Below are 15121 nucleotides of genomic sequence, written 5' to 3' on the forward strand. Positions count from 1 at the left end.
CAGATGACAAACACATTCTGACTTAGGGGCCGTCCATAAATGACGTCACGCGATTTTGGACGATTTTTGCCCCCCCCCCCCCCTTCGTCACACGGCGTCAAAAAAAGTCAGCTCCCCCTTCTCATATGACGTCACAAAGCTCTGCCCCCCCCCCCAAAAAAAATAAAACATGCTTCAAATCGCTTTAAACTGTTGTCATTGTAGTGCGTATTTAATGCGCGCTGCATTCTGATGTTGTAGGAGAAAACATTTATTAAAAAGTCAATTTAATTAAGTAGAACGTGTTGTCTATATTTATTTAAAGTTGCGCATTTTGATGTGACGTCACAATTCTCAAACCCCGCCCCCCCCCCCCCCCCCACGTGCATGATGTCATTTATGGAAGGCCCCTTAAACAAAATAGCTGATGGAATAAACTGCGTCTATTTAGGGGGGGGGGGGGGTTTCTCCACCCTTAGTTATTCCTTGACAATACCGTTTGACTGTTGTACATTTTGTTGTCACCAAGGCATTCCATATTGACCTATTCCCAGCCATATTTTAATCAATTATCATTACTGTTCTGCCTCACGGCAGGTGTGGGGGTGTGTGTACACAGGAATTTCCTGTTTGGATGTTGAGTTTGGTCACGTGACCAGGAAGTTACGATTTGACATCCTCTAAGCCACGCGGCAGGGTATCAGCCATTACACAGAGTACACAATGGTGGCACAAATAGCGTCCCAGTGTGGACAGGCGTAACTGTTCATTGTGGGACTTTAAGAAGCATTGTCTGTAAGTTCTTTATGTTCTTATAATGCTGGGAATGCTGTTATAATGTTAGAATGGCCGTTATAATGCTGTAAATGCCTTTATAATGCTGTAAAATTGGTATGATAAATATGAGGCCTAGTTAACAACGAAGCCTGCCACACGCCTTATTGTGAATGTTACTTGTAATTGAATAAGTCGAGTCAGACTTGTACCCATTTAACCTTATTGCGATCTTGAGAGCAAGGGTGACGAAATATCTCATCCACAATTCAGTGTTATGTGTACATTTAGGCTGCAGTATGATGATTACACAATGTGCCCTTAACACAGTATGCTTATTCTCTTGTATAGCTATTCAGTACTAATGTAGGTGCCTGGTCCATCCAGGATCTATTGTTGAGTTTCATGTTATCTAAGACAATGTTATGATGCTGTCGTGTTCATTCATTGTATTGATATTTCCAAGTATTAACAGATGCTGTATTTGTGCTGTGTTTTTCCATCAGTTTTACCTCGTTCAATTCATTGAATACGTTTGGAGACGGATGTTCACCCTGGCTCTGAAGGTTTATTGAATGCAAGGTTATCTACTCGGATAATGGTGCAACGCAGCGCACAGCGAGGCCGAGATAATTACGTTCAATTATGTTTAAGTTTTTTTTTGTTTAAACGGTTGCCCGCAAAGGGGGCAGCCAAAGAGCCGCATGCAGCTCTGGAGCCCCAGGTTGCTGACCCCTGGGGGCTGGAGGAATCCGATGAGCTATGAAGCCCTTTTTTTCTACAGATGTCCAGTATGGGCGATTCAGCAAAGCAACCCGCTGCTCATGCACCACCCACGTGTGCGGAATGGCTGCAACACACCCAGGAACATTGCTTTTTTAGCACTACGCATTTTCGTAACGTACACCAATTGCTAGCTGCCTGATGAGATGCGCGCAGTGTTTCAGTTCTCGGGCCCCAAGTTAATAGATTTATTGCGCATTGCACTAAACCACTCTGCCGCTGCCCTACTCGTGCTCTGCAGTATTAATGCCTCAGATACGTGCAATTACGTTAATGGGTTACCGGGGTGGACTGTCGCAAAACCAGAGAACAAGAGATCCTATGAACTTTTTCTGTCCAGTCCTTGGAAACGTTTTGTCTGCCCCTTCTTTGTGGGTGCACTTTCATGTTTGCCATTCGCTGTAGAAGGGCTCCCATTGATTGTGTAGGCGTTGAGAGATCTCAGCTGTGTTCTTCTCTGTAATATGAAAACGAAAATGGGCGTCTTTGTGTACAGATATGAATGGCACGATGAAGCACAAAACAAACCTGCAATTCACTGGCAACTGTCCGAGCCAAATGTACGGATAATTGTGTGCGTGTGCTGATTCAACATTTGACTATAAAAGTGTACTAAATATAATATCCTCTCTCATTCGAGCATTTATTCCGCCGAGCTGTCTGCTATCGCCGCGGAAATTAAGCATGCGTGTGAACACAACAATGCGCCATTTACAACACCGCGGGGATAAATGTTTGCAATTAAAAGCGATGGAAACACAGATGTTCGCCGCATTTGTTTGACGGAAAAAAATATCGCCTGGTCGTGCAATGATTTCTGATTGGAATGAACCGGCCGACAATTTGAATGAGTGCAATTTTGAATTTAATTTTAATTCATAGCTTCGCCAAAATGTGTTATGAATACCCAAAATGTACTCCCCGGCCTCGATGTCTGCTCTTTGCAAATTTGCCATGCATTCGTTACATCAAGGAGTGGCGCTGCCTTCAGGCAAATCAGCTTTTTGCTGTCATCAGAATTTAAAAGTCCAAGTGGACCGTTTCGTCCGACAAGACAGGTGACCTTGGACGACAGCGGCAGTGTTTGTGTGGGCCTCGTCGAGTTCCCAAGCCGGTGTCTCTGCAAATTTGTCACACCTATGTGTCCTTAGGTTTGGCCCATAGGACGACGTCGGGATGGAGATGGATGGTGAGGGCCTCAACTGGCTCGAGATGGTGAGCCGTGAGGCTCTGTTTGCCAGAGGGTCTTTGTCTAGATCTTGCGATTTTTAGCAAACCCGTTGAATACGCCTTGGGCGAACGATGCTGCCTGTGTCAGGCAAAGCCGGTCCTGTTGAACATACTCAAGTTGAGGAAATCTGCATTGGCCCGGGGGAAAAATTGCCCACAGAGGCAGTATTTTCCACGCCGACGATGTTATTCCATTGCGTTAAGCAGCTGCGCAATTTTTTATTCAACAATTCTTTTTTGTTAATCCCTTGAATCGTCATTAAATAAATGATGTTCTTTACAATGTCAAAGCCTGCTCTCAGCGGTGAAGACCAGTCCAGCTAAATGCGGGAATATTTGGCAATACGCTGCCCTTTAATGTCAGAAGCAAGCTCCCAGCTGTGCATTATCTCTGCCAGTGAAAGGGCAGAGAGGGTCCATTGGAGGCCCCGGCCGCTAAGCGATGAGATAATGACTCCCGGCAGTGAGGCTGTTTTCAAAGCCATGAGACAAATGAATGCTCAGATGATTAAACAGGCGAGCTTCAATTAGTGTGGTCCATATGGAATTAATAACCACCTCGTGAATGCCACCTATTTATGTGGCGTATATGGGGCATCGTGCTCGTGGGGCCGAGAGTGGATGGCGTCTCGCTTTGAAGTTTGCAGGGCCTTTTACACACAAACCTAAAAAAAAATCCCAGGTGCATTGCGCTATATATACACAGTAATTGTGAATTATTTGTCCTGCCTTCCCGTTGCACCTTAACCCCAAATACAACCTTTTCGACGGCATTAACAAGGCTTCATCCCCAAATGTTCAGAGGTGGCTGCGGTGCGAGGGGACTGTGAGAGACCCGAGTTCAAATATTGCGCCCCACCGCTCGTTTTGCAACAAGCACGCAGTGAGTTTAATCATCAATATGTTATACGGCCAAAATAACACTATCGTTCCCACCACTCGTACTATTGTTGAATTGAATACTCTACCCTATACCCTCACCAATGGCATTTTGAAACGTTTGCTATGTACAGGTTGATCATCGATTATTCCGGCTGTTTCCAACATCCGGCAGTCCCGGACCGATCCGGCGAAAACCACTCCAAAGGCTGTTTACAGTCCCGCTATCATGAAACACAATCATCCCATGCAGAGTCTTTGAGATTGGAGTGGTAAGTACGGAACAGTAAATACTTTTTTACAGTTGGTTATTTCTTTTTGCCTATTTGTATGTTAATTTTTTCCCATTTCAAAGGGTAAACTAATTTAAAACACAAAAAACATACACCACACCTAACAACACAATGTGAGGCAAGAATGTGCAAACATAAGCTATTTTAAATAATTATTTAGTGATTATCCGACAGTTTTTGAAAATCCGGCGCCCCCCCCCCCAGCCCCTCCCGAAGCCGCCGGATAATCGATGATCTACTGTGGATGTGATCATCTTCATCTCCAAGCCCTTTGGCCTATCGGGCCATTGGAGCGTGACCATCTGGTTCGCCCACATCTCCCTGAAGTGGTGGCCTTTCCACTTCTTTATGTCCGTCGCTGCGTCCTTCTCCTAAGATAGCTTTCAACGTGATTACCCAAACCAATAGAGTATATAACAATGAGGGATGCTGCCATGGTCTAAGACTTAACCCGCACCCCCTGGGTGTGCGAGATGCCCTTTCTGGGGGTTTGAGACGTGGCCAGATTTGTTTTAGAAGGTAAATCATCGCAAACAAATTAAGCATGGGCATGTAAGTACAACTACTTTGTTTAATCAAACCTATGTATTTATTAATATTGTACATGTGTTTTTTTACGATTGAGAACCAAAGGGTTGCAAGGCTGCAGTGAAGGTTAATAAGAACCAACTAGTCAAAATGGTTAGCACACTGGACTGGTTTGGCCCGTGACATGGCACAAATTCCTTAAAGTTTCCACCTCTGTCCACCTATAGCAGTATAAATGGTTGCACCATAGTTGGTCGATCAGAAGTTTGGCGCGTTGTAGGGGTAAGGTGTGGGGTACTCCCATCTCTTCCAGCATGGAAGAGTAGGCTAAATACCTTTTAGAGGTATATATTATTGGTTCTTTCGGTAAAGTCACGTAGAAGGGAAACAATAAAATAATAAAAAATTATAAAATAATAAAAAATATTAAATATAAAAAATATATTATATATTTAATATTTTTTATCATTTTATTGTTTCCCTTCTACGTGACTTTACCGAAAGAACCAAGAATATGAATCCCTGCAGTCACGAACGCTTTAAATCAAAACCTTTTAGAGGTTCTAGATTTGAAGCTTTCGTGACTGCAACGATTTATACTCTTTGTTTTTTTGGGTAAAGTCACGTCGGTAAAATAAAATAAAAGAAAACAACTAAATTAAATCACGACGTTTCGGAGGCAACACAAGCTTCCGTCTTCAGGTGGAACAGTCACAGCAGAATATCTGTGTCAAGTGGACAGCTCTGAGACAGCCGGGATTATATACAGGTTAAGGGGGGGGGGGAGGAGCCAAGAAGGGACGTGAGTGGGGGGGAGGGCTGAGTTAAGCCGCCTTTTGTTATGCTGCAGGGGGTTCGGGGGGAGAGATGCACGAATACACGCAACCCACTGAAAGCAATGGAATGCTAAGAAACCCATTAGCAACATCAGCAAAAACGAGCGCTCTGAACTCGCGAATTAAAAAAAGAGGGATGATATAGTCATCCTCTCGGCCGACAAAGGCAATGCCACTGCCATTATGGATAAAAACTCGTACAACAACAAAATCCAGGACCTACTCAATGATGGAATCTACTCATAAATTAAAAGTGATCCTACTAACAGCCTAACAATAAAAAACCAACGAGATCATCACTACTTCGACTTCCTTGATCGAACCATCCAAACTTCCCTCCCTAAAACCCTCGGCTGCAAGACCTCCCAGATTCTATGGTCTTCCCAAGATCCATAAAGAAGGCACCCCACTACGACCCATCGTGTCCACGATCAACTCTCCTACCTACAAACTAGCCCGTTTTTTTATTGGGCACTCTGCTTCCCTTCACTGGCAAGACCACCTCAGTAGTACTTAACCCAATTGAATTTCGATTTAAAGCTTTCGTGACTGCAGAACTGTCGTCCCGACAGTTCTATTCTTTCACCTGAAGAAGGCTGCTTGTGTTGTGGCCGAAACGTCGTGATAATTTAATTGTCTTATTTTATTTTATTATTTTTTTCTCATTCTACGTGACTTTACCGAAAGAACCAAAGAAGATCAAGCCAATTGGTTTCTATGGTCAAGGACATTGTACTGTATTCTGACGATATCCTCGTCAGCTTTGATGTGGTCTCTCTGTTTACCAAGGTCCCAGTACTTGACACCATAACAATAATTGAAGACTTGGTCCAACATGGACTGAACCCTGATGTCCCTGCGCTGGTTAGGCACTGCCTCACCAACACTTTACCTGGAATGGTACCTTCTACAAACAAAATGAGGGTACCCCTATGGGCTTCCCCTTGTCACCAGTGATAGCCAATGTTTTCATGGAGAAAGTTGAATCAGACGCCATCCAGACATCCACACTTCGCCCTTCCCTATGGAAGAGATATGTGGATGACACTTTCGTCATTTGGCCACATGGCCTCCCAGCATTGAACCATTTCCTAGACCACATTAATTCCAGACACCCATCCATCAAATTCACCATGGAAGTGGAGAAAGATGGCAAGCTGCCATTCTTGGATGTTCTGTTTAGAGGAGGACTGATGGCTCTTTGGGACATTCTGTTTACAGGAAGTCCACCCACACAGACTCCTACTTGAAGCCTGATTCCCACCACCACCCGACTCAAAATAATTATCTCATCAAAACATACCATAGGGCTCATTGCATTTCTGACCAACACCACCTGGCCAGTGAATTAAAACATGTACATCTGGCCCTCAAGATGAACGGATACTCTGACCGTACCATCCTTCAAGCTGTTTCTCCCACCATACAGAAACAACCACCTGATACTCCGATCAAAATCATCACGTTACCATACATAGCAGGGGTTACTAAAAAGATTTCCAAAATTCTAAACAAACACAAGATCCAGGTCTGGTTCAATACAGTACACAAAATCTGTGATCTGATCCCATCCGTAAAGGATGTCATTCCTGATTTACAGTACCCCGGTGTGTACAAATTGAGTTGTACCTGCGGTGACTGCTATATCGGGGAGACGAAACGACATATTTCTGACCGAATCCGCGAGCACAAATCAGACTTTAAACACGGCAGAACGAATTCTTCGGCCGTAGCTGATCAATGTTTCAACACAGCGGGCTCTCATGACATTGTTTTCTCTGATACCAAAGTTCTCTGCAAACCTCCCGGTTATTACCAAAGATTTGTCCATGAAGCCATCCAGATATACAAACACAGACACAACTTCAACCGAGAGGATGGTTTCAAATTGAGCAACCATTGGAAAGATGTTATGAATCAAGTCAAACGTTAGCTGCCTTATAGTTGTACAGCCATTGCCATTGCTCTCAGTGGGTTGTATGTACTCGGGCATCTCTTCCCCCGACCCCCTACAGCATCAACCATTGAAAAGATGTTATAAACCAAGTCAAAGTTTGGCTGCCTTATAATTGTACGGCCATTTCCATTGCTTTCAGTGGGTTGCGTGTACTCGTGAATCTCTCCCCCCCCCCCGAACCCCCTGCAGCATAACAAAAGGCGGCTTAACTCAGCCCTCCCCCCCACCCACGTCCCTTTTTGGCTCCTCCCCCCCCCCTTAACCTGTATATAATCCCGGCTGTCTCAGAGCTGTCCACTTGACACAGATATTCTGCTGTGACTGTTCCACCTGACGACGGAAGCTTGTGTTGCCTCCGAAACGTCGTGATTTGATTTAGTTGTTTCCTTTTAGAGGTGTTCTCTAGAGCTCCCTCTAGTGGAGTCGCTTCTGCCAGCAGTGGTGCGAGTAAGTATTTATATGACTCCATCTTTAACCGCCTCTATAACAATTGTACGCAGATGTAGTTATTTATAATTTGTGGATGGATATGACATCATCCACTAGCCTTCTTATCTGAGAACCTCCGATTAGCACGGTTGACTATGTACGGTGAAAAAAGAAGTTCAACGTATGTACTTACGAGAAAGTTTCATAGACCCTTGCAAACGACCTCGAACAGGCTGCCGATTTCTATTCAGCCAACCCTGCGCATTTAATCATGAACGCTGGGCACTGCGCTTGCACATCACAAATCGGGTGAGTAGAGCCGGGTTCAGGGTAGGGCCTGGCGTTAGGGGACGCATCTTGGGTTTTCAGTGGCCCCGTCTCCAAAAAAATAATATATACCGCTTTATAACGGTTGAAACGCAATACAGTACTGCACCACTGGTAAATTATGTAGATCATTTAGTATTTAGCACCTTGGCTAGACCATGTGTATTAATAGGATCTGCGTGCCAAACGTTACTTTTTTTACAATTCGTAGATCTCATTTAATGCTTAGAATACATTGAAAAAAACTCGATCTGAATAAGCCACAGTGAATAACAGTGGAGTGCTTGGCATCGGGCATGCATGGCGTGGTGGTAAAATCTGAACATATATTTATCCTGGAGCAGTCCGAAGGGCTATAAAGCTCTTCATCCCACCAATGAGATGAAGACGTGCAGATGTCAGAATCTCTGGATGATCACCCCTAGCAAAGGGAAGGCTCTTTCATTTAATGTATTTACTTCAGGCACAGATTTGAGGCTTTGGCAAATGTTGACGGAATGGTGTCAAAAGTCTGCACGCTGATGACCTTGCAGAATGGATTCTGTGTGACGGCTAAACATACAGTTGCTGTGCTCGTGTTAATAATGATTACCATTGAAAGCAAAAGTGCTTTGTAAATCCACTGCTCCATGAAGGCTTCCCCATGCCTCGTCGGTCAGATCTGCAAATTATTATTGCATCATTTATAATATTCTGAAATGTGTTGTACATTTTTAAGTTATTTGCATTGGATTGGTTTTTTTTAAAACACATTTGTTATTAATCTGTATGTATCAAAACATATCTTCCTAGAAAAGCAATAAGCTTCCCATCTCAGTGGCACCTTGTCGAGCTAGTAAGGTCTCTGCCTAAGCAATCCAAGAGACCTCCAGGAATTCACACAATACCACCAAGCTTCAATCGTGTGGTATATTTGTTGGAGAACATGACCAATGTAGGAGTGTATGGGACCCAGCATTATCTCAAAGCCTCCAGATCGGTAAGGGGCAAGAGATCCTTTAATGCAATTAACAGTTACCGCTTCTGTGTGGACTCCAGAGAGCTTTTGGTGCAGGCTTCATTCTCTTGGGTTTCCTCGCCTCTGAATTACGTTCATAAATTCATATATTCAACCGACTGTCTAAGAACGCGGCATACTGACGCAGTGCGCGCATACACTCACGCACACACATGCAAGCTGCTGCAAAATGATTATACATATAGTTTAATCATGGTTGCTGAGCCACATGCCCAAAGGCCCCAAACATCAAGTGGCATGCAATAAACATCACTACTGATGGTGTAATAGGCAATAACTTTCTTTATTTTTTTGCGCAGGGTTATAAGAACTTGGAGAAAAAGAGACGACTGGAGAGAAATCCAAGGTCGGAGCAGTGTGGAGAAAGAAGCAGAATGATGATTATGAACTATACTAATGATAATTAGGATATTGACAAAATGCTTCCGAAGTAAATGTAGTCCAACTTTACTAATTCTGGGTCACTGAGAATGAAAATAATGCTTAAAATTGTTGATTGGCTCTAGTTTTAAGATATGCTACTGGGTCAGTATATACGGCCCTTGACTCGGGAATGGCGGAGAATAAGTGAGTTATAAAGGGAAGGGATCTCAATTTAAACCAGAAATGATCAAATATATATTTGACTGGATATATTGCAAATCTATGACTGGGTTTTACACAGTACTTGCTTTTTGAGCAAAACAATGAATGATGCAATCTGAACCTGGTGTTGTATCATACATGATATGCATTGCATCATGTTATTCCTCGACGTCATGGATGATGCCATCAGAACTAGGCTTACATCCCTCTGCTGAACAAATTGCCCAATATCAGCTCTAGAAATCATACAGTGTCATGCTCTCTTATTTGTCAGTGTTTGATTTTGCAAAGGGACACATTTCTGTTGAACCAAAGTGAGCAGAGATGTGTGAACAAAGCAGATAACTTCCGCTATGTTTGTGGAGAAGTGACTTTTGCATAACCAAAGCGCAGTGTAACCACTATGGTTAAGAAAGCCTATCACCTTTAATTTGGCTGCAAAATGGGAGATCAGGACAAGATGTGGGTCCCACACATATGCAGCAACACTTGTGCAACAAATCTTCGCCCGTGGTTGAACAGGAAAAGTAAATCTATGCCTTTTGCAGTGCCAATGATTTGGAGAGAGCCAACAGATCATATCAGCGATTGTTACTTCTGCATGGCACCTCCACTTGGGAAAGGTGTGTCAAAGAAGAAAAAGTGGACTGTGCATTATCCAAACATTCCATCAGCTATACACCCAGTACCCCACGGAGAAGGACTGCCGGTTCCTGATGCACCAGAATCATTCTCACATGAGTCAGACAATGAAGAGGATGAAACTTCTGGTCCTGAACCATCAAGGTCACATGACCCAGATATCTCCCATCCTCCTCCTCTAAACCACACCTCATAACACAAGGTGAAATGAAAGACCTTGTCAGGCATTTGAACTACCCAAGAGTAAGGCAGAGCTGTTGGGCTCCAGACTACAGCAGTGGAATCTCCTAGCAGGTCATGTTAGGGTTTCCATGTTCCATTATCGTCAAAAGGATCTTGTCCTGTTCTTCTTCATGGAAGGTGATCTTGTAGCCTGCAACAACATCGATGGTGTGACGGTAGCCCTCAACATCGTTCATGATCCAGACGAGTGGAGACTTCATTGATTCATCCAAGATGAGTCTTAAAGCTGTTTTGCTGCATCATGGCAATGTTTTGCCATCAATTCCAGTTGGTCATGTAGTCCATATGAAGGAAACCTATGACAACATGAAACAACTTTTGAGGTGCATAAACTATGACCAACATCAGTGGCAGCTTTGTGTTGATGTGAAGGTTGTTGCTCTCTTGCTTGGTCTGCAGACTGGTTACACAAAGTACTGCTGTTTTTCGATTTAAAGCTTTCGTGACTGCAGGATTTCATATTCTTGGTTCTTTCGGTAAAGTCACGTAGAAGGGAAATAATAAAATAATACAAATAAAATTCTCACGACGTTTCGATTGCAACACAAGCAAGACCTGATTATGATTGCTTGTGTTGCAATCGAAACGTGATATTTTCATTGTTTATTTATATTATTTTATTATTTTCCTTCTTTGTGACTTTACCGAAAGAACCAAGAATACTGCTGTTTTATCTACGAATGGGATAGTCGTGCGAGAGATTCCCACTACAACAAGATAGATTGGCCACTCCGACAGTCATTGGAGCCTGGGAGGAAAAGTGTTCAGCATCCAGCACTTGTTGAATCAAGGAAAATTTTGTTACCACCCTTACACGTCAAGCTGGGTCTGCTGAAGAACTTTGTCAAAGCCATGGACAAAACACAAGCAGCATTCAAGTACCTCCGTGGAAAATTTCCAAGGTTAAGTGAAGCTAAGTTAAAGGAAGGTGTCTCAGTTGGTCCTCAGATTCGTGAACTTCTTCGAGATGATGCATTTGACAGTAAACTGCGTGGCAAGGAAAAGACGGCATGGAAAGCCTTCCAGTTAGTGGCAACAAATTTTCTCGGAAACAACAAGGCAGACAACTACAGGGAGTTGGTGAAAAACCTCCTCAGCATACAAAAGCCGTGGTTGCAACATGTCACTAAAGACACATTTTTTGCACTCTCATCTAGATTTTTTCCCACCGAACTGCGGTGAGCGACGAGCATGGCGAGTGATTTCACCCAGGACTTTGCAACAATGGATGAACGCTATCAGGGCAAATGGTGCCCATCAATGCTTGCAGACTACTGCTGGACAGTGACAAGAGTTGCTCCATTAATGAATACAAGAGACAAGCCAAGAAGCTCCGAGTAGACACTGAATGAGGACTGAACTATGTACTTATATATACATGATAGTTTTTTGCCTTTTGTTTCATAATAAATGTTATGTATATAACCCTTATGCTGATTTTTTAAGTGTTACAGGAACAGGACAGGTGACATGTTATCATGTAAAGCAACCATAAGCACATGAAAAGACCAAGGTTTACAATTTATGAGTAAAACTCATATACATATGTAGTGAGTTCAACTGAGTCGCAGACGTAGACTTGGAGGCAACACATTTATTTAACTCCAACACACGGCGAAACTTCCCCTTAACAGAATAATAACCTATGGTGGTGACCACCAGGCTAACTATACTAGTTACCACGTGACTGGTGTAGTTAGCCAGGTGGTGACCACCAGGCTAACTACACTAGTCACTACGTAACTAGCTACTACGGACCGGGACCACAGCTCGGGTCCAGGTCCACGTGTTGGAGACTCGTTGAACGGAGTACATAGAACTTAGGATGAACAACAACGCCGGTCCTTCTGGGGACCCGGCATATATTCTCTGCGGCGTGGCTGGCTCCACCCTTGGCCACGACCACCTTCCAGAATCCTCGAGCAGGATCTGGATCCCGACCACGTGACCACCCTAGCCCCCACTTGGGACTCCTTTGTAGACTTAACCGGTCACGTGTCCTCTCGGGTCAACCAGAGTGCCATGGCCTCTAACAACCTCCTTCCTACGGCCGGCACTCCCACACCCTGTCCTATAGGGTTGGCACTGCATGCCAAGTGTGATGTCATCTAGCGCGATCCATCAGCGCTCACAGGGCCCCTCTAGGGCCGGCACTACACCCAAACCCTTGTGGTATCCGCGATGTCGCTACATCGCACGCCGTGCCCCTCTAAGGCCGGCACTGCACAGTGACATCCCGCGATGTCACTACACATAGACGTAAAATGTAAAAACTTAAATATCTTGGGAACAGTAACCAATCAGTTGTTTTAATTGTCACATTTGAATTCAGCACATCAAAATCCATAATAAACAGCACATTTCATCTCTGAAGCAGACGACGTCTAAAAAATTGTAGACCAGTGTTATTAAAACTAAATGCTCAGTCATTTCTGGCTGATTTCATTGTTAATTTCATCAGGTGGAATTGTGCGCTTCTGCACGTGCTGTTGACATGAGTTTCTTTCAGCCCCTTCCCGACCTTTGGCCGTCTTCTCCGCTGTCGGATATCATTCGCTACACCGTCGTGCCAAATGTCCATCGACTTTGCTTCGCCGTCTGCTCCGAGGTTTTGTTTACTGTTTATTAATCATTGGAGCCGCTGCCATCCACCGGACCGCGATCACATCTGTTATCGACTGCTGTTTTGCGGAGGCTAAAGTGCATTCAATGTGAGATCGAATCCATCACAACCGGTGCTTTTAATGCCACCGCAGATTGCCCTCACTTTCTTCCGCTGGATCCCGTGGTTGCTGTGAATTCGACACCTGACCCCCCAAGGTCTGCTGCTGCTGCTCTGACATCATCACCACCACCATCACCACCGTCTGGCTTAATATATCTTGGCCGAAGGTCGAGAACCTCTGCGTGTCACTCCAATGCCTATCTCGGTAACCAGCCCTCCTCTCTTCTACACGCGTGTCCACAGTTCACAATCCCGTTTTTTTCCCAACGTGGACGATTGCAGGAATAGGGCGCACTGTGTATAATTACAAGTTTGAAAATGTACCCCCCCCCCCAAATAAAACGTATCGATAATTAATCGAATTAATGAATGATAGAATGAAGTCCATCGGTCTATGCGATGGGAATGTTAATATTCGTGTTTATTTGCAGTGTGTCTCACTGATCATAGGTGGTGGCCTATGGATTCTCCTGGCAGTGCATCTGATTGTTGCTCATTTCTTGCTTCGAGGATATTTTTTTCACACATCAAGTACTGATCAATAAAGGATTCTGTGCGAGCCCAACAAATCCACCCCGCAAGGGAGTCTGAAACCCGGGCATGTGTAACCGGCCCGCCTCCAGCCCAATGCCTTCCACTAAATTATCGCGGGTAGACAAGAGGGCAACGCATCGCATAGCGTCTTAGGTGCAATCGCATCATCTCAAGGCGCTGGTCGGAAACAGTGGTACACGTGCTTCAAAGAGAGAGAAAAAGGACGCTGTAGTTTCCTTCGCTAAGGGGGAGTGGAGACAGTCGCGGAGCAGAAGAGCAGAGCTCTTGAGCCTGGATTTGGACAGTGGCAGGGAATCGATAGCTGGTGAAAGAGGATGTTCTAGATGGCAGGGGCAGCAGCGGAGAACGAGCAACCTCCTAGTTGTGTGTGTGCTTGACTGAAGCCTTCATTTATAAACATGTTAGAGCCCACTAGGATAACAAAGCATACCAAAGCGCAGTTGCAAGGGAGGTGTGGTGTAAAATGCAAAAAAGTAACAAGTATAAATCGCAGAATACAAATTCACGTCCGATAGAAACCAAACTTACGTAAACTGCTCATATTAATTATTCAAAATATGTCAGAATACGAAATGTTTTTTTTAAATCACGTGTTAAGAATTAATTAATTAAACAAGGAAGAACATTCATGGATATGCATGGAAACGCTTTCCAAAATGCGATTGTCCTCGGATGTATTTTTAGTAGTACGGAAGCTGACGGGCAACTGCCAGGGGAAAACATCTTTAAACATTTCAAACATTTCCTATTAGCGCTGTTTTTGTATGCAAACGTTTGGGCAACTGTTCGATCAATTTGGAGGGTGTTGTTATACTGGTAGGAAAGGTAGTGGACTGGAAGCCCAACCGGGATTAAGTCACAGGAGGCAGGGATTAATTGTGTATGTCTGTCCACGTCGGAGGGGTGGGGCTGGGTGGAGAGGGGAGGGTAGGGAGGGGCTGGGTGGGGTGGGGAGGGGCTGGGTGGGGCTGGGTGGGGGGTGGGAGGGGTGGGGCTGGGTGGGGTGGGGCTGGGTGGGGAGGGGCTGGTCACCCCGTGGTGCCCTTTATGGACTGGAAGCCCAACCGGGATTAATTCACAGGAGGCAGGGGATTATCCACTGCACTTTCTGGTGCGACCTCTTTTACACTGCACTTTCTGGCGTCGTTTTATAATTCTGCTCACTTTTCATTTTACTTTTCATTTTGCTTTCTTCTGCGCACGACCCTAACAAGTTTGGCTTAAATATCCGTACATAATTACTTCATAATTACTTCAAAATTTCCTACCAGCCCCCTCCGCAGGAATGTGTTTTTATATTGGAACATCTTTACGGGAGTTATCGTGACAGACAGACGG

General features: G+C 44.4%; 1 long non-coding RNA gene across 2 annotated transcripts; it reads left to right on the forward strand.

Annotated features, from left to right (window-relative positions):
• The first annotated feature begins 345 nt into the window (after positions 1-345).
• On the forward strand, positions 346-14121 carry LOC142931264 (uncharacterized). Of its 2 annotated transcripts, XR_012947277.1 has the most exons (5): positions 346-774; positions 1260-2751; positions 3569-3649; positions 3780-3917; positions 9333-14121. It is a non-coding gene; the product is annotated as an uncharacterized LOC142931264 (long non-coding RNA). The 2 variants fall into 2 exon arrangements; XR_012947276.1 differs by having other exon boundaries at positions 346-2751.
• Positions 14122-15121: the final 1000 nt, after the last annotated feature.

The sequence above is a fragment of the Petromyzon marinus genome, chromosome 51, assembly GCF_048934315.1.
Source record: "Petromyzon marinus isolate PM22_M1 ecotype Great Lakes invasive population chromosome 51, UKy_Petmar_22M1.pri1.0, whole genome shotgun sequence".
NCBI lineage: Eukaryota > Metazoa > Chordata > Hyperoartia > Petromyzontiformes > Petromyzontidae > Petromyzon > Petromyzon marinus.